At 41.3% G+C, this 21,497-nt stretch overlaps 1 long non-coding RNA gene across 1 annotated transcript; it reads right to left on the bottom strand.

The window, feature by feature from the left end:
• Nucleotides 1-19,423: 19,423 nt before the first annotated feature.
• On the bottom strand, nucleotides 19,424-20,220 carry LOC142377971 (uncharacterized). The gene is made up of 3 exons (XR_012769577.1): nucleotides 20,132-20,220; nucleotides 19,897-20,045; nucleotides 19,424-19,711 (listed from the first exon to the last, which is right to left on the bottom strand). It is a non-coding gene; the product is annotated as an uncharacterized LOC142377971 (long non-coding RNA).
• Nucleotides 20,221-21,497: the final 1,277 nt, after the last annotated feature.

Below are 21,497 nucleotides of genomic sequence, written 5' to 3'. Positions count from 1 at the left end.
AGTTAGTCTGCATTGATGGAGGGGAGATAGAGACTGTTCAGACCTGCAAATACCTGGGGGTGGTGCTGGATAATAAACTGGAGTGGTCTGCCAACATCGACGCAGTGTACAGGAGGGGCCAGAGCCGTCTCTTTTTCCTGAGATGGCTCAGGTCCTTCAATGTCTGCAGTGATATGATGAGTATGTTTTATCACACTATCATTGAGAGTGCACTGTTCTATGCTGCTGTCTGCTGGGGGAGTTGCACTACAGACACAAACTGTAGGCGCCTGGACAAACTGGTGAAAAAGGCTGGTTCTGTTGTAGGCAGAAGGCTGGACCCTCTCAGTGCTGTGGTGGAGCAACGGATGAGGAGGAAGTTAGATTCTGTGATGGAGAATAATAAACATCCTTCCCACAGCATCCTGACAGGACAGAGGAGCAGCTGCAGTGAGAGGCTCATCTCTCTTCGCTGCAGGACTGAGAGGTTCAGAAGGTCCTTTGTTCCCACAGCCATAAGGATTTATAACAGTGACTGCTGAGTTCTTCTCAAATTAATTGATTGATTGATTTTTATTTATTTGTTTATTTTGGCATTTAGTCATTTATTATTATTTAGTTAGTAGTAGTATTATTATTGTTGTTAATTCAATCATTGTAAATATTTTAAAAAAATGTTGAGCTACTTGACGAATTTGAAGTTCCCCCATTGGAGGATAAATAAAGTATTTTTCTATTCTATTCTATTCTATTCTATTCTATGATGGTGATATTAATCATGGACGATCACATCAGGCGTCTAACATGGAGGCTGGAAGAGCTCACAGAGAGAGTCAGGAGACGAAGGATGGAGCGCAGGCCATACTTCTTGGTTTCATGAAGGAAGGAGAGCAGAGCGCCACAGACAAAGGAGACCACGTGGAGGTTTAACTTATTAAACACGCCAAGGTTGTGTCCGTGTCGTATGAGGAAACATTTCAGCCTGACAACATGACAAGGGGCGGAGCTACCAACCACTAAACACCTCCGTCAGATGTGTTCCTATAGGCAATTTTACGTGACAAACCCTGGGTGGCGCCGTTACCCTCCACAAATGCACTTAATTTCCGCCGGAAGTAGTTTGCGCAGCGTTTGCCAATGTAAACAGATGATGCTAGCTTTGACAGCCCACTCGCAGATCGTATAGCTAATAATGTCCTTACAATGGGAACAGAGTTTAAATACGTTAACTAGAGATGGAGTTACTATCCCCCACCTGAATTCGGTGCAGGAATGGGAGGATAACGTGACGACGTGGCCCAACATAACAAACAAAACTGAGCACCTAGAAATAGAAGTACCCTACGACCAAGGCTTTGTTCAGGAGCATATCACAAGGCTGCGTACATTTTACTTTTCCCACATGCTCCCGAAAATCGTTGATGATTTTGTTGAGGGAAGGTTACAGTTCTGCAGTAAATATCTCAGCATTTTAAAACCAAAATAAACTGCCCTATGTAGGTGCCCAAGGGTGCCAACAGATGTCTGTTGTTTACTTAATGTAATATAATGTTGAATATATTGTTGTACAAAATTGAAAATAAAGGTTGATGTAATTTCATTTCATGATTGCACTGAACTACGATGATGAGTGCCCTATCTTCCTTAGAGTGTTACAATTTCTTTTAACACAGTTCATTCATAGTAAACTCATACTTTACATTAATAATACTGGATTGATTAATTGTTTTGAGGAAATGAAACAAATGGCTTCAACTAGAAAGATCAGGTATTAAAAAGTGAAATACAAAACGACCCCACACAATTACATCACTATAATAATAATTTACAATATTAACTGTTAAACATATACTATGCACTGAAAAAAAAAGTTCATTTTAATGTGTACATCGGTTCCACACAATCCAATTGTGTAAGGTCAAAGTGATTTCATCCCCTTAATTTTATTGTGTAAGGGTAAAGTGATTTTATCACCTTATACGGAGGTGATGAAATCACTTAAACCTTACATAATGTATGGTGTTCCAGTACCTTAAAATGTGTTGGAATAACATGCCTCTTTTAAATAGTTCCTAAGTATTTTTTCACCTTAATCAGATATGACGAAATCACTTTAACCTTACACAATGCATTGGTGTACCAGTACCTTGAAAATGTTTTGGAACAACATGATTTTTAAAAATAGCCTGAACGTTTTTTTTCCACCTATATCATAGGTGATGAAATCACTTTAATTTTACACAAAAAATTGGTATGCCATTAAACAAAAATGTGCTGGAACAACATGAGTCTTTGACATAGTCTGAAAGTTATTTCATCATCGTAATTGGAGGTGAGGAAATCACTTGAATCATACATACATTTCAGTAACATCATTAATTGAAATTTGCTTTCAAATATTTATGGTACTCATATAAGGTCTATACAAATATGTTGTACATCCTAATTTGATGTTCAAGCATGTGCAAACACAAGACATTTAAAAAAAAAAGGCAGTCAGAATTCCGTAACAATGTGTTTTTAATTTCACACAACTGTATACAAAAAGGTCGATATTTCAACCCTGTTTTGAGAGAGAGAGAGAGAGAGAGAGAGCATTCTTTATCTTTTCATCTTTGACTTTTCATCCCTGCTATTGCTAAGGATCTACAAGCTTTTCATGCAGCAGCATCTAAACTAGCTCGGCCTGCCTTTCTTTTGCGGTTAATTACGCTACAGGAGCCTTTGCTTCAGCGAGAGTGCTCTCTTGGAGAGTCTTCCAGCATCCAGTTTCATAAGCACCTTCTGGATGATTTCAAAGGTGTAGCGCAGCTCTGAGGGATAACTAAGATTAATTGCGTACATGAGGCCAAAAAGCATCGCAACAGCTAAGGCAACATTGTTGAGCCCTTCCACCACCTTGCTACCTTCAATAACAATCACAATGTCCAGGATTGGTTGGGTTGGGATGCCGGATGCTGACTCTTTTACAACTGCAATGCCAATGGTGATACCCTCATGTGCCTCTTCAAGTGCAACTTCATCCATGCCCTATTGCAAACAAAGATAAGTAAACAAACATATTAACCAACCCATTTCAAGAAACAGATGACTCAAAATTAAACTGGGCAGTAGGTTACTGCAAAGTCCAATAGTTCATATCCAGAGCTTGAAGAATTTTGTCTGTTCCACTGTCTAGATTTCCTCAGTTCTAATTCTGATGTGGGACTTAGATTATTTAAAAGTAGTGCAAGGGATTCGCGCACATCCAGTAAAACAGGTACTGGATCAAACAAAGACGCGTAGAAGAAGGAAAAATCTGCACTGTTGCTGCTCACTGATTTATTCAACACAACGTTTCAACCTCAAATGGTCTTTGTCAGGTGTTGAATAAATCGGTGAGCAGCAACAGTGTGCGGATTTTTCCTTCTTCTTCTACTTAGATTATTTAACCTGGTTCTGCCCAGGTGATCAAGTAAGAGAACAATAGAACAATGGAAGACGAAAAAAGTTAACACTGATTCAAGTACATACCACATATTCACGTATGAGGTTTTCTGGATCTTCACCCATGTAGATGCAGAGTCCCTTAATGATGCACTCTCGTCCAGCATCAACATCATCACACTGGAAGACATTTTCTTGATTATTGTCTTTATTGAGCCATAGTACTTTACTTTAAAGCAATACCCCACAATTTATGGAAATAAGCTAATTTTACAACTCCCCATGGGTTAAATGGTCATTATACCTTTCTCCTGTTCTTCCAGCCCCTCTCTTAGTCTAGCGATGTGACTTCCAGTTCAAAACTAGTAATTATCGGACTTCCGGCTTAGCGACTGATGGAGGAAGACGTGCCTGCGGGAGCTCCTGAGAAACTCTTTTAAATGAACATTTAGGGCTTTTTCGTGAACTTTCTCTTATTATATTTTGACTCCACAAGCTCATTGCGACTACATTACGTGCCAAAATGCCAGCAAAACAGAAACATACTACCAACTCGGCGGCTACGCTAAAAAGCCTACCTCTACGGCTGCACCCCCGGGGAGTGATGCGGCCACCCCTCCAGAGGAAGCTACCACCGTTTCGAGCATAACTTCTGCGGACTTCAAGGCTGAACTTCTCGCCGCTCTTCGAGAAGAGATGGTAGGCATTTTTAAGACTGAATTGAAGACGGCATTGACGGCTAACTTTGCTCAGGTGAAGTCCGAGCTGCAGAGTGTGAAGGCAGAGCTAAATGCTAACATGGCGGCTATCCGATCGGAGGTGGATGTACTTAAGGTAACTGTGACTGACATGGAGGGATCGCTGTCGTCATGCACTGACGATGTGGTTTCACTCAAAAGTAAGGTGGACAAACTTTCGGCCCAGGTTGTTGCTCTTGACGGTAGATGTGAAGATTTAGAGGCGAGGTCTCGCCGTAACAACATCAGGATAATAGGATTACCCGAGGAACACGGCACGGTTGACGCGTCCACAGTTTCCACTTTGCTGAAAGACGCTCTCGACTTGGGAAAGGAGCTAGTTGTGGACCGTGCGCATCGATCCCTACAGCCTAAACCGAAACCCGGCGAGCGCCCCAGATCCCATAATAGCACGTTTACATTATTATGCAGACTGTGTCGATATCCTACAACGTGCCAGAACCCAGCGGCAGTTCAAGGTGAAGGACTCAACTAACTCCATTTTCCCAGACTACACCACACGCACAGCCAAAGCCCGTGCAGCCTTCAGTGACATCAGACGCCAGCTCAGGGGCATTCCTGACATAAGGTTTGGGCTGTTACATCCAGCGCGTCTCCGGATCACCAGAGGGGATGTCACAAGGGAATTTACATCGCCTAAGGAAGCCGCAGCTTTTGTGAAAACACTCAAGTAGACCTGGGTTTGTTACTGCACAGTTGTTGAAGCGCAGGTTTGGGTGTAGGTCTCATTGCAGTTAAGGTACTTAAATAAATAAAAAAGTAGTGGTGAAAGGTTTTTTTTTTTGATCAAGGTCTTTTTATTTTGTTTTTACAACTTTTTAACAACAAAAACATTTTTACAACAACAATTTACAATTCAACATAGGTCCAACAAAACAAAAACAGGACAGCGAGTCCCCTCTAACCCCAGCCCACCCCCCCAACCCCTTTCCCCCCCAAATACCAGACTTACAGTGTTATCAGTATAACATCTAGAGTTCACATAGCCAGACATAACAGGAGATTTAAAAAATAAATTAATTAATTAACCAATCAATCAATCAACCAACTAATTAATTAATTAATTAATCAATCAAAAAAAAAAAAAAAATAATAATAATAATAATAAAAAAATAAAAAAAATAAAAATAAATAAAAAAGGAGAGAAATGTCAGAGGGCAGCAGCAGAGGTTTACAATACTATATTATCTGCCTCCATGTCTTCAACAAACATTAAGAAAGGCTGCCAAATATTATAAAATTTCCTAGTAGATCCTCTGATTGTGTATCTGATCTTCTCCAATTTGATATGATACATGATTTCTCTAATCCAATGACTGTATGTTGGAGGTGTTGGGTCCTTCCATTTCAGTAATATCAGCCTCCCAGCTAGCAGAGAGCAGAAAGCTAACATAGTCCTTTCCCACATCTCGAGATGGGAGCCCGTCTGGGCTACACCAAAAAGTGCGATGAATGGAGATGGCGCAAGCCCTTTCCCAAAAATTTTAGAAAAGGTGTCAAAAATGGACTTCCAGAAAGTGCAAAGCCTCGGACGTGTCCAGAACATGTGTAGGAGAGTGGCTGGATCCTGTCCGCATCGGTCACAAGTGGGATCTATGCAGTGTTGTTTTTGACAACCATCTTAGATTTAGTCTTAGTCTTAGTCTTTTGGACTAAAATGCTTATTAGTTTTAGTCACATTTTAGTCACTTCTACATGTGATAGTTTTAGTCCAGTTTTAGTCGACGAAAAGTCAAAAGGGTTTTAGTCTAGTTTTAGTCGACGAAAAGTCAAAAAGGTTTTAGTCTAGTTTTAGTAAAAAAAAAAAGAAAAATAAGTATAGTCTACCGTGTTAAGAAAACAGTATGGTCTTAACTATCAAACAAGCAGAACAAAAATACATAGCTTATTAACTGACCATGTACTAAAGCTTTCTGATTTTTCATTCTGTACTGTGCGTATGTCCCAACTTTACTGTAAGCGCACTAAACGCACAGGTCCTGGTTAGGGCTGCACAACGTCACTTGTGGCTTTTAGGTTAAAGCTAGCAGACTCTACGTAATAATAATAATAATAATAATAATAATAATGACTTGGTTTTATATAGCGCCTTTCAAGTAACCCAAGGTCGCTTTACAAAAAGGAGATGGGGCTAGGGAATAGAATGTTACGTATAACAGTAACTCGACCTGTTTAACATATCAAGTTACGTGCTGACAGAACGTACACACAAAGAGATAACCACACCGTCACTGAATGTAAACATGGCTAAACATGCTGCTAAAGTAACACACACATAATGAATTGACGTTAGCGTAACAAAAGCTAACTTTAGCCTGAAGTTAGCAGCCCATTTGCGCCAGGAGTATGTGGAAAACATACTAATGTATTAGCTTACTATGAAATTTATCGATTATGTTAACAGCATTTGTAACTTACCTTCGAAAAAATATCCGTATGGCGAGCCTTAAGGTGCCGCAGCAGATATTTTTTAGGTTTTAATTGACACACACAATAAGCAGAAATGTCATGCATTTTAAACGTCTGACAGATCACCCACTAACATTTTCGTCCACTCTCGTCTCGTCAACGAAAACTCACACACGTCTCGTCATGTTTTCGTCATCAGAGAGCTATGTTTATCTCGTCAACGTCTCGTTATCGTCATGAAAAAAAGTGGCGTCAACGAAATGATTTCGTCATCGTCATCGTTGACGAAAACAACACTGGATCTATGTCAGCTTTGATCTTGGAAAGTCTAACTTTAGACCAGTGCAGACGGTGTACAACTTTGAACTGAATAACAGCATGTCTAAGACAGATGGAAGAGGAAAAGATTCCCTGTATTATTTTGTGCCAAGTGTCATCTGTGATTGGTTCATTTAAATCTGTCTCCCATTTATTTTTGAGGAGATCCAAAGGCGTCAAGTTATGAGAATACAGTATTTCGTATATTGTGCTAATAGTTCGTTTTCTGACTAGTTTACAATCAAAAATTGAGTCTAACAGACAGGTTGGAGGACATAAGGGAAAACATTTAAAGTTTGAGGATACAAAATTCCTAAGCTGTAGGTATCGATAAAAATATGATTTGGGAATATGATATTTTTGTACCAACTGTTCAAAGGATGCAAAATTGCCATCAATATACAGATCAGACACTGAGACCATACCTTTCCTAGACCACCTGTCAAAAACCTCATCTATTAGTGATGGGATAAATATGTGATTTTTTGCAATTGGTATAGCCTGAGATAAATCTGTAAGTGAGAAGGATCTTCTAAACTGGTTCCAGATCTTGATGGAGTGCAAAACAACTGGGTTAGAAGTAAAGTTAGAAATGGGCTGTGGAAATGGCAACTTAGAACACAGTAAGGCTTTTAAAGAAGTGGAAATTACTGATGCCCCCTCGAGACTTAGCCATTCATTGTCAATGTTATCATTATCATTACCAGTCCAATATAGCAATACTCTAATGTTAACAGCCCAATAGTAGTACAAAAAATTAGGGAGTGCCATCCCTCCCGTTGAGCGAGGTCTCTGAAGTACACTTCTTTTTATCTGGGGTGTTTTTTTGTTCCAAATGAAACTTGATATTTGATTATTTAGTTTGGTAAAAAAATATTTAGTTAAGAAGACAGGAAGGCACTGAAATATATACAAAAACTTAGGCAGTATATTCATTTTAACTATATTAATTCTTCCACCCAAAGAGAGAGGCAGGGGATCCCATCGTTCGATATCCTGATTTAAACTCAATAATAGGGGCTGATAGTTAGCAACATAAAGATCTTTATGTTTATCTGTGATCCATATGCCGAGGTATTTGAATTTTTTAGGGCTAATTTTGAAGGGAAGTGAATTCAGGGATGTCTCACTATTACTAGTGCCAACAGGCATCAGCTCGCTTTTCTGAATATTGACCCTGTAGCCGGAAAATTTGCCAAACTCTGTTAGTAAGACCGTTTGATTAAGAAGACTCGAAAGGGGTTGCGATATATATAGCAGCATGTCGTCCGCATAAAGCGAGACTTTATGCTCCTCTCCTGCTCGTTGAATTCCCTTGATATAATTTTTTTGCCTCAGAGCTAGAGCTAGTGGCTCCATTGCAATCGCAAAAAGAAGCGGTGACATGGGGCAACCCTGTCTTGTGCCACGTTTAAGCTTGAAAAAAGGGGACAGATCATTATTAGTACGAACAGCAGCCATTGGAGACGTATATAAAAGTCTGATCCACGATATAAACCTATGGCCAAATCCAAACCTCTCCAGCGCGCCGAAAAGATAGCCCCACTCCACCCGGTCGAACGCCTTTTCAGCATCAAGTGAGAGGATCACCTCTGGTACGCCTGGTGGAGAGGGGCTATAAAGGATGTTAAAAAGGCGTCTGTATTTATTTTCTTTTTATTCGCACAGTAAGAGATGATCTGGCCCCGTAGATACGCTTTTAGAGATTCCCATATAGTTGAACAGGACATTCCTGGCGTTTGGTTAACATCAAGAAATAATTTTATTTCAGATGAAATGAAATTGGTAAAGGACTCTTCTGATAGGAGAAGAGGATTAAGTCTCTAAGGGCGGTAACCATTCTTTGTGTTAGGAATACGGATTTTCGTGGTTAAGGGGCCATGATCTGAGATGACTATGGCTTCATAATCACACTTGGTTACAGAAGAAAGAAGTCTTTTATCCAGAAAAAAGGTATCTATACGAGAATAGCTCTTATGAACTGGAGAACTGTTCCAGTGAATTTATATTTGCGCAGGTTCGCCGCCATTCACCCAGATGTAGACTTTCACCCAGCTTCGGAAATGTTTTCAAAGCAGGTTGGATAATATTTCAATGTACAATGCGCTTATTAACGTAAAATAAAAGGAAGCTCGACGGGAGCTCAAACAAAACACGTCTTATTCCATCGCCAGCTCAACAGCGCCCCCTGCTGAAAGGTTTTTAACAACATGGTCTACTAAATAGTTTTTTGCTTGCCTGGTTAAATAAAGGTAAATAAATAGTTTTGAACAATAATACCATTACTTTAGACATGTTCAGTTAATTTTGATATAAATGGCACCTTAACCCCTATTGCTCTAATAACCAGTCAACATGTGTATGTATGCACAGATTTCCTAGATGGTTCTGAGTCTTGTGTTGTTCAATACTTAGGCCCTATCTTTAACCATACATTTTTTTTGATTTTCTAAATGTTTCCGGGAGCTCCGATCAAGTCGGAGCAAGGTGACGATGACTCTTTGGTCCAAAGCCGTGAGTTTGTTCTTTTGGTTCATGGCTCCGTGTGGAGTTAGCACTGGTATCCTATCATTTGGGGATGGGATAGTGGTAAGTGGTCTGGGGGGAGGGTGTGGGATTTGGGGTGAGTTCGATAAGTCAGTTTATTTCTGTTTTTTGTTTGTTTTTTCTCTTCCTTTTCTTTTTCCGCTTTATCCCTGGAGTGTGGGGTTGGAAACCTGGTTGCCTCTTATCTTAATTCACATTTCGTATGGCTAATGTCTCAAGTTCAAATGTCTGATTTATCAGCTGGAATATTAAAGGTCTAGGGGGCGCTGTTAAGCGATGTAGGGTGTTCTCCCATTTGAAGCGCTTGAAACCTGACATTGTGTTTTTGCAGGAAACCCACATGAGGAATAAAGATCAAGTCAGACTGAAATGTCCCTGGGTTGCTGAGGTATTCCATTCTAGTTTCAACTCAAAGGCCAGAGGGGTTGCCATCTTGATCGGTAAATCTGTCCCATTCACCCTGACTAATATCATTTCTGACAGAGATGGAAGATATCTGATAATTTCAGGTACTTTGTTTCGTGAGCCTGTCCTATTAGTTAATGTATATGCACCAAATTTTGATAATCCTTGTTTTATGAACAAGTTGTTTAAAAGCCTGCCCTCTCTTTTTTTATTCTTGGAGGGGACATAAACTGTGCTATTAAACAAAAAAACTGTTCAATTAGACCGTTCTAAACCTGGCTCAACCCAATCACTAATGGCCAAGGCTCTTTGCAATTTCATGTCTAGCAATGGCTATGTCGACCCCTGGAGATTTCGTAATCCGAGCAGTAGGCAATACTCTTTTTATTCGCATGTGCACAAGACTTTTTCTCGCATAGACTATTTCTTTATAGACGCTAAACTTATGCCAAAAGTAACAAATGTCGCGTATCACCCAATTATTGTCTCAGATCACTCACCGGTGTCCATAGATATTCAGATCTCTTCCGGACCTCGCTATCCCACCCAGTGGCGATTTAACACTTCACTTCTATCAGATGACAAATTTCATAAGTTTATTACTCGTGCTATAGAGGATTTTACTGCTCTTAACCAATATGATTCGGAACCGATCTCTAAAGCACTACTATGGGAATCCTTAAAAGCATATTTGTGAGGTCAGATAATTTCATACTCTGCACACATAAGGAAATTAAGGACCTCAACTATTCAGAAACTCTCATCTGATTTAGAATCAGTGGACCAACAGCTTGCGACCACCCCATCTGACGATCTTTTAAAGCGTCGCGTGACCTTACAAACTGAGCTAGATCTTATCACAACTAACGAGGCGGAGCGCCTGTTGCTTCATTCCCGTTCCAAATATTATGAACATGGCGACAAGTCTGGTAGGTTGCTAGCTCACCAGTTACGTCGTCAAGCAGCTTCGCGTCTAATACCTCGCATTAAGGATGGATCCGGAGCCTTGCAGGAGGACCCAGATGTTATTAACTCTGTCTTTTCGTCTTTTTATGAATCCTTGTACAAGTCTGAAGTTTCATCAGATTCGGCTGATATGCACAGGTTTTTAGACGAACTTCAGTTTCCTTCCACAAATCCAGAATTGGTTCAACAACTAGACTCTGCTCTGACCATTCAAGAATTAAACTCAGCTTTACAAAGCATGCAAACTAATAAAGCCCCGGGACCCGACGGGTTTCCGGTCGAGTTTTTTAAAGCTTTTCAGGTCAAACTTACTCCATTACTTCACTCTGTTTATTCTGAATCTTTATCACTTGGCTCTCTTCCCCCTACATTGAGACAAGCCTCTATTAATGTTCTCTTAAAAAAGGACAAAGATGCTGATATTTGTACCTCCTATAGGCCAATCTCCTTAATGAACGTCGACACAAAGATTCTTGCAAAGGCCTTGGCCCGGCGACTTGAAAAGGTCCTTCCAACAATAATTTCGAAGGAACAGACTCAATTTATAAAGGGGCAGTTTTCCCCATCTCAATATGCTTTCCTAACAAGTTACACGATTCAAGTGTAATTACACAAAATATTTTGTGTAACAACACTTGGGATTGTGTAACTAGTCACGCAAGCGTATTGAAATAAGGAAACCGTGGAAGAGCTTGCTCACTTTTAACTTCAGCTCCTCAATGATTCTCAGTGCCACACTGAGCTAAGCTAAATGCATACAAACTAGTTCCACGTTCCACACTGACAGCGGGCAGGCACAAACACCAGGGAGTTTGTCATCAACTGATCTCAGATCAGAGAAGAACATCATTTAAGGACCACCGGTGAAAAATGAAAATTCGAGCATAATTAGTGAGGGCAATCCTCTGCTTATGTATTACATTCCAAAATCTACAGCTTTTAACATATTAGTCTTAAAGGTGCACTGTGTAATAATATTTTAGCAGTTTCTTTCCAGAATTCATGCTGCCCATTCACAAGTGTTACCTTTTTCACAAATACTTACCACCAGCATCAAATTGTAAGTATTCATTACGACTGGGAAAATTGCACTTTTCATACATGAAAATGTGTATCTCCTCCATGACTGCCAATTTGAATTTCCAGAAATAGACATTTTCAGCTGCAAAACGTACTGTACTTTGGTCATACTAGTAAATATTAGTTTATTACTTAGTAAATATTCATGAAAAAGTCCAATTTGGGAATAGGCAACACCATTTCAATGAGCAGCATAGTTACACAACACAATCTCTGGCCAACATCCTACACAGTGCACCTTTTTAAATATTGAAATTTCTACTGATAGGGGGCCTTCACCAAAGCATGGCTTAGTCTTCTGTACATCCTACAACCTCTGAAAAAAATATCTTAACTTTACAGGTGGTATGACGATCATTTCATGCTCAGATTTTTTCACTGCAATTTTCCTTATGTATGGACTGTTCCTTTAAATCTCACTGTGCTGTGTATAATGACAATTAAGACTTCATATTTTATTCTAATGGTACAAGTCCCGCTTCTAGCTCAAGAACCATCAAGTAGACAGAAACTTACATCTGCTAATTCAGCTACAATTCCTTTCAGCCTTTCTCCGAGCTGTCCTCCTTTTTTATGGAACAACCTGTAGAGTAGAGTATCATTTATTAATCCCGAGCGAAATTAAGGTGTCCAGTAGCACACATACATAAATACAGAATATACAAGACACCACACACATCATTGCACATACAGTATATTAACCATACAGCACACACTTACATACACTTACGGTGCGTTCACACCAGACGCGGTCGGGCGACGCGATTACATACAAAGTCAATGCAAAGACGTGATTAGACGCGGATTCGAGCCAGCGGCGTTGTGAGGCGGTGGCCGCCGCGCGAGTGAAAATATGCGATTCGCGCGAGTTAAAAAAATCCAACTTTAGCGAAATATTCGCGCCAGACAGCCTATCAGCGTTGAGATTCTGGACGACAGTGACGTGGAGACAGATGGACAGGCGCTCCACAGCTGAAATGGAGTCGTGTCTGTGACATGCAGATGGGACTGCAGATGGAAATTAGCTTCTAAGCTACAATCTGGTGCAGGTCATCTCTTTACTTTGTAATTAATGTACTTTGCACATGGTCCCTGACTAAATAAAATAAAAAAATTAAATCACCGCCTTCTCCAGGAGTTCCGTCTGGATGACGGCCGCCTCCAGCGGCACCCCAGGCCCACCAGGACCCAGCCCGACGACCCGCTCGGGAGGACCGGCGCCGCGATCTCTCGGCAGGACACCAACCACAGGCGCCCCGCAGCTGAAACGGAGCCGCGGCCCAGCTGCGGCGCGCCTGCAGCCGGTGTCCTGCCGAGAGATCACAGCACCGATCCTCCCGTGGCGGGCGCTTCCAGCGGTATTTCGGGCTCGCCGGGACCCAGTTTGGTGGCCTGCTCGGGAGGATCGGTGCCGTGATCTCTCGGCGGGACGCCGGCTGCAGGCGCCGGTCCTTCCGAGCGGGTCGTCGGGCTGGGTCCTGGTGGGCCTGGGGTGCCGCTGGAGGCGGCCGTCATCCAGACGCAACTCCTGGAGAAGGCGATGAAATTATCCGAGCTGAATGCACCACCGGATGATGTCACTGATCCAGACACGACGGCGTGTGCGTTTCAGACGAATCTCGGACTGCCACAGCAGGTACAAGGACGCGATCAGCCATGGATAGCCCCTTGAGCTATTCACTCGTTTTTTACTCGCGCGAAAGAGGCGTTTGAGGCGATGGAATTTAATTTACACCTGCGGCAACGATCGCGCGATGAAGGCGGTGCGATCGCTCGCATCGCGTTTGGTGTGAACGCACCGTTAGTCAAAGGCAGATCAAACACAAACACACACACACAAACACACACACACACACACACACACACACACACACACACACACACCACGACAGGTTGTCAGAGTATGAATCCAGCTGTGAAAGGAACTTCGATTGTAGTGGCATGGTCGTGATCCTTTTGAATTCAGCATTGATCTGAAAACAAATAAAAAGCACAAAGGATTCAGGGGAAAAGCCATCACACATACAGTCAACCAGAACAGTCCAGGAAGGAGATAAAAGAAAATCGAATTCACAAACAGAAAATCCAAGACAAAAATCAGCATTGAACGCCTTACCTCACGGACTTTGAACAAGGCAGGCCATCGCGCCATTAGAGTCTCCACAGATGGTGCATCTCGTACCACTTCGTGGCGCCTATGTGCGAATGTTCGGTCCATCTTCACTCTAACCTCTTCCTGGTTGTTCCTCTTCTTGACATCTAGGAGGAGAGCTGTCCGCATAGCTTCCATACTGTCCGCCGTTTCTGTTGCTGGATAAACTAGGCAAAAGTTCACTTCAGCTCTTTTGGCTTTTTTGATGCCAAAGGCTGCGTCCCAGTTTCCTGAGGCTTGTGCGGGTGTTGGACAGTTTGTATTTTAAACTAGTTTTCCACCCCTCACATCCATTGGGGGATGCCTGGTCTGCTAAGCATGGATGCTTGAGGATGAGAGAAGCGGCAACCTGCTCCATTTCTGAATCAGAAGCGTACACTTTGTACTGTACAATTTCTTGTAATAAACCTTCAAGGATGGTGGACTTCAGCTTGGGATCTGGAAACAGCACAGTGCCATCAGTTTGGTAAGCTAAGTTGGCCCGCTGAAGTTTTATTTCGGCATCAAAGGAAAACTTTGGCATATGAAACACGGCAGGCCACGAGGACCTTGAGCTTCTAGATTTGCTCGATGACAGTACATCTGTGTCCACTGTTGCACCTGACATGGACGATGAGTCGCTGTGGACTGAGGAGGGACTGAGTAATTGGGGGTCTTCATGTTGGGAAGTAGTGGGCCTCAACACGTCAATAATCCTTAACGTTCCTTTGTCTTCCACCTCTGACATTGAGATGAGGTTCAGGAATTCGTTGTCGAATAATGAATCCATGAATTGAAGTTTATAATCCCCCTGAAGTCCACACTGCTTCTTGACTTCAAGCGTGAGATCATCAATGGATTCGGGGAGTCCAATGGGAAGGGTCAACCTCTGCGAGCTGCCATCATGCACGATGATCTTGAGAATCACTGGAGTCCCCATCTTTTGAACGGTTTACTCTGCAAATACACAGAAAACAATAATCAAATTTCATTTTTTAAATTCAGTTGTGAGATTACACCATTTGTGGAAATATGCTCATTGCACACCTCCCCTCAAGCGAAATAATTGAGTTTTACCTTTCCCCTGTCTAAGAGATATAGCTAGCAAATATCATTTAAACATGCTTGCTTGGAGGTCTTTGTTCTGTCCCCAGAGTAAGAGAACTGCCTTAAAGGATAACTGCGGTATTTTCAACATTAAGCCTCTTTTCTGAGTCGTCTGCAATGTTTTAGAACCCCCCTCACCGCTTTTTTGATGATTTGGCAGCTCGTTCATGCTTGAACTATTTTCTTAGCCACCTCACAGCCGTGGATAAACTTCCGCTCAGCAGTTGAATCTGACTTGCTATACTCCACACCACTTGATGGTTTCGGTGACGGAGTAATATCAACGAACATCCAGTCTTCAATAGAACTCAATGGGAAAAAAAAATTACAAAATGTCAAATAAAACACGACAGAAGCAACATTTCGCAACGAAATTTGATATGGATTACCAGTGCACACCAGTAACCACTCCGGTGAGTTGATTATTTTGAAAACGGACGTTTATGGTGCTTTTACGGACCTTTTTGGACATGCGCATGACTTGCCATTCTGAAGCAGGTTGAGAAGAATCAAAATTAGGCAAATACCGGAGACAGCAGTAAACATCAAAAAAGCGGTGAGGGGGGGTTCTGAAACATTGCAGACGACTCAGAAAAGAGGCTTAACGTTGAAAATACCGCAGTTATCCTTTAAGAACATCAGAAAGGTAAAACTGATTTATTCCACTAGAGGGGAGGAGGGAAATTAGCTTACTGCCAGAAATGGTGGAATGACGGTTTAAGTACATCAGGTTAGTTCATCGGGTCTGTCCAATAAGAGACAGACTAAATCTTTTTTTCTAATTCCAACCAGGACCGGAGGCAGGTATTCGTAAGTACAGGTAAGTATTTTTCAAGCTTTCTCTCTGCTGATCAGGAAAATGTGACCACACTCATTTTCTCAGTGGGTAAGTTAAGGATTATATTCAAACTTAAATGAGAATTATAGAAAATTTCAACAGGCAGTTGTATTGCTCACGCTAGCCTTGACTTGACTGTGTACCCAAAGACGCATAATTGTTTTGTTCAGCCCTTTTCAAGATCCTGGCGCTGGGGGCATGGTTTGTTTACATAGTTTGAAACATCCCAATATACTCCAAATGTCCTACCAAAAGTTATGCAACATCAGCAAGCAACTAAAAACACTGCAATAACTTTTGGCATGATAGTCGGAGTATGTTTAGATGTTTTTTTAAATAAACGATTAGAATGGCCAGAATCTTGGAAAGAGCTGAGCAATAAAAAAAATGTTGCGTCGTCGGGCACTGTCAAGTCAAGGATAGTGTGAACAATACAACTGCATGTTGAATTTGGCAGGAATTTTGCTTTAAGAAAGTTTCAATCTCAGAGTTTTAAGTAAAGTAAAACCTATTTTTAGATTTTTTTGCAATGAAATAAGAGTGGTAAAGATCAAAAGTTTGACTATTGGGGCTGATCCGAGTATTTTGGGTTAAGGGCCACGGCACACAAACAAAACTGAAACGTCTTTTCTGCATAGTTCTTAAAGGGATACACCATTTCCAGGTCAAATTGAGTGTATCCCTGCACTCCCAACACTTGAATAAGTGGTTGGAAGCGACTCAGCCATTGTCCGACTCTATTAGCACTGACCATAGCTTAGATTGGCTTAGTAGCTGCAGTCTTGCATCACTATCAAAAGTCATCAAGTGAATGAATTTTCTCTATATTTTTCCCCCAATTACTCCCCTCTACATTCACATTGAGTGCAAACAACGGTACAAATCAACACAGAGGGCTTGACTTGGTCATTTTGGTTTGGGGACCATTTTACTAGTTTTTTCCCCCTGAAGGCATCACAACCTCGTCTTTTTGAAAATATACACTTTACAACCTTTATGCACCTCTCTCACTATTTCATTCTACGCCATGTATATGGGAAAGTTTACCATTGAAACCAGTATGTTCTAGGCAGCGCCCTCTGGTGGTTAAAACCAAGACTAGCGCCAAAAACTATTGGTTTCAATGGTACATTGTTTCCATATATAGGGTGTTAACATACAAATAAGTACAAATAAGTGCAAAAAACTGCTCAAGTGTACATCTAAAAAATGACATTGTGGATCTTTCAGGAGAAAAGTACATTCCAACTAGAGGCCTGCGCGGGACAGAATTTACAGTCCCGCTCCCGCCCGCACCTGTCATATTTTGTCCCGCTCCCGCCTGCAATTTCCGCATGATTCAGACGTTCGCGTTACTTCTCACGGAAGTTCTTGTCATTGTACTGGCTTGAGGAAAGAAACATGATCTTAGCTGCGCACACCACTGTCCGATCCTTCAGGTGGGGCACACGGTGCAGGAGCGCATATGGCAGTGATGGAGCCCCACCCCCTACTTTGAGTGGATTTGAGCATAAATATCTAAGCCTACAGCTCACGTTACATTGATTTAAATGCAAACAAGTATGAAAGAATGAAAACAATATGAATAAAAGGAGAGATGGATCGCGCTTTTGAACTTCTTTTAGTTAGGCTTTATTTCTTCTCAGTTGTTTTCAGCAGCAGGAGATCATTATAGCTTTTATATTAAACACGTTTTTAGTTCGCGGGACTGCAGCTTATCACCGCTCCCGCACTGGGCACTCCCCCTCCCGCCCGCGCCCGCAATGAGCTTTCAAAATGTGTCCCGCGCCACACTGCTTTGCGTTGGGTCCCGCGAGTCCCGCGGGAGTGCAGGGCTCTAATTCCAACTCAACTCAGAACTCAGAAAATGAGACTCAAAATAATGTTGCAGATTTGAGAGGTCTGCTATTCAGGCCATGATAGAATATCCTCTACTTTAATTTTACTTTTGTGAAAGGGAAACTAATCTCAATGAGAAAAAAACAAAAGCCTATGTTGACTACAAATGTCTTCTGAAGGCCTAAACAGAGCCCAACAAAATACTGCAATAAAATGTTTATCAACTATAAGGGACTGCTGTGAAGATCTGGTATCATGTAGTGCTAACCTATTAACACCTATTCACGAACTAGTATGTCATTTGAGCCTTCTGCATTGTGGGAATGATGCTGTATGACCTTAAGAACTATGCAAAAAATAGCAGCTGAAAAAAAATCCCCCCTCCCCCTATAAAACAGTTTGTAACTTGGGAAGGACACAACTTCACTTTTATGCAAATAAGCTGTTGCTGGCCACGCCCCGCCCCGCTCATGAGAAGCCTCCGGCTGCGTGTACAGTTTACCCTGCGCGTTTAATGCGTGAAAATTACTGCAAACAGAGCCGGTATCCAACCACATATGTTTGACCCTGAGTCGGACCCCGATCCCAAACAAGAGGAAGAGGATCCACCTGCACAAACAGCAAGAATGCAGCAAGCGGTTTCTGAATGTTAAATCAACTTTTTAAATATACTTATTTGTTACCATCGCATCTCTCCTTAGTTGTCAGCCTACCATGTTTAGTCTGCCACAACTATGTAGCCTAATAAGGTTATTTTTAGAAACATAATGCCATCTCTTTACTACATTTAGTATTTGCTAGCATTTTAAACTTTACAAAGCTCACAACAATCAAATAGCTTTTTTTAATATCATAGGTGCACTTGTGGAAATTGTGGGGCAATGCCAACTGAGGCTGAGAGTATATGCTGCCAGGAAATTCCACAGGTAATCATTAGCAACATTTATTTAGCCTGATAGCACTCACTTATTTACTTATGCTAGCGACTGTCCCACCATAGCACACTGATATGCTAGCATCCGTGCTGCTAGCATAGCACTCACCGTACATCACAAATAATAGGTCACACGATGTCTGCAGCAGCTGGAGGAAATGCCTCGATGTATCATCGATCATCCCGGTTTACATCCAGTGTGCCTGAATGTATACTCTCTACAAAATGCATTCAACGTCTACAGAGCTGACCATGGGCCATTACGGCTAAGGGGAATAGAACAGTACGTTTTATTTCTTAATTTTTCTTTTTACCAGTATGCATGGTAAATCTATGACAACATACTGCATTTTCAGCAAACAGATTTTAGTCTTGCTTCACTGTGTTCATAGGTCACTAGCCTTACACTCCAAATACAGTAAATATTTGGTAAATGCCCCAATACAATATGATTGCTTTATTTCTTATCTATGTTTGTTATCTGCAAATACAGGTAGTAGCAAACAAACAACAAATTTAGAAATGCCATTACCAAAAAATATTTATTACATGAAGCAAAAATGGAAATAGAAATGAACAAATTTTCAGGCACCATGAAATGTGACAGTTGTACTTTGTCTAACAGAACTATTTAACTTACTAATACAATGTTCAACTTGTAGTTGTTACAGGTATCTTGCCTACAGGAGCTTTGTGAGTAGGTGTTGGGGATTCCTTGGACGCAGAATAAGGGTCGTTATCCCGTCTTGTGTGGTCCTGCGTGTTCGTCGGGAGTTTCCTGACAGCCAATGACAATACGTGGGCTTCAGACGGCCTCCCCTCGATTGAAGCGAGAAACGTAGCTGGTGATCACCTCCTCCTTCTCTGGATGCTCAAACTCTGATGACAGGTCCGGAGGGATGTGCATTTTCAAGATTTCCTCCCTGTATGCTGCTGGGTCCTTAAAGACTGGCCCATCAAGTCTTTCACATATCCTGTGCAATATTTTATAATCACAAACCATTCTCTAACCATGTACATAGTTACACAAATTAGTAAACAATAAAAATTAACAAACAAATTAACAATAAAATCTTGTTTTATTTAGACACTGAAGTGCAACAGTTGTCAAAATGTACAGGTCTTATTGTTGACTAATTAAAAAAAAAAGATAACTTACCAAAAGTTGCCTTGGTTTTGATGGGTTTCACCCTGCACTCTCCCTTTCTGGCCTTTGGGAAATGAATCCTGTACATAGGGTCCCCAGAGAATGAAGTGGCCTGGTCTCGTGCAGCATTCTCGTTGAAATGGAGAGCAGCCAGGTAGAGTCTTGTACAGTAAAGATGAAACCATACATGAAAATAATGGTATGTACTGTACAAATCAACATTTTGTGTAATGAAAGTTTCCCTTACCTGCAAAGCATCCCAAGAAATGGATACACTACCATTTTAGGAGCAAATTGCAAGATGACGCTGTGAAATGACTCCAATGATGAGGTCTGGTGGTGGGGGCTACGTTTAGCAATATCCTTGAGGACCCTTTTGCTACTCAGCACCTTCTCCAGCTCATAGAACGCTGGAGTTCCTAAAACAGATAAAGATAATTACTTATTAAACTGCAAAACAATGATATGACAACAGTTTCAATGGATTAATATGACCAAATTAGTTGAACCCATAGACTGACTATTTTTAATTGGCAACTACAAATGAGTTATACCATGTGTTTGAATCCTATACATGAAAGATACCTGCTGTCAGCCATTTGTTCTTGTCACTGGTTTTTCGAATTGGATGAAGACAAGCTGGGAAAAGGGGGTCCTTGTGGGTGTGGACATCGCGGACATGATTGAGGACACATTTATGCTTTTATTATTTTTCTTAATGCTCTCAAATTTTAATGTAAGGTGACCTTGGGTGACCTGAAAGGCGCCTCGAAAAATAAAATGTATTATTATTATTACAACGGGCTAAACATAAAACAAATTGCAAAAGTAATGATTCACAACTTTTATTGATACTTAATCCCCCCTAAATCACATATGAAAAATCTACCTTCATCACTTTAGTGGAACATACTAAAAAGTATGTTCCACTAAATAGCAAAATGGTGGATTTTTAATGTGTGATGCAAGGGGGTTTAAGGATCACTTAAAAGTAGTGTTAGACCCGATTCTTTATATTGGAAGCCCAAGAACCAGTTGGAGCAGTCGTAAGTTAAACAAAGTATTTATTGGAGGTCACAGGTCAAGTATCAGTGCTGGACTCGGAGAGACAGAGTTCTCGCATGAAATCCGTCTGACCAAGTCCCGAGATCCGGAAACATTTCATATTTATGTTCACCTTTATCACAGAGGTTGTACCTACACTTGACAACGTATCATTGAACACTTACTCATGCTGTGAGCAGGCCATCCACCGTCTTCGTCATGTTCTTTGTGTGGCGTACCGAGCTCAATGGGAACACAAGCTGACAGTTAAAACCCGACAACGCCACCCTGGGAATTTCCCCCAGGGAACGAACTTAAAAATAAATTAAACAAAAATGTGATATGATGCTGCAGTTGCAACCCCAAAATCAAAGACACTCAGGTCCGTTTTACCCAAAGCAGTAGACGTGTTCCAATATGAAAAATATTTTATTAAAACAGATATGGTTTAAAAACAAGTTAAAAACAATGAGGAAATGGCTGTAATAATAATGCTCAGGCTTACCAGTGGGGGAGGCAGGTTAGGAGGAAGACGTCTCAAAAATCACCCCACAGCACACATGTCACAC

Source organism: Odontesthes bonariensis, chromosome 3 (genome assembly GCF_027942865.1).
Source record: "Odontesthes bonariensis isolate fOdoBon6 chromosome 3, fOdoBon6.hap1, whole genome shotgun sequence".
NCBI classification, from domain to species: Eukaryota; Metazoa; Chordata; class Actinopteri; order Atheriniformes; family Atherinopsidae; genus Odontesthes; species Odontesthes bonariensis.
This window is presented reverse-complemented; position numbering and strand designations above follow the sequence as displayed.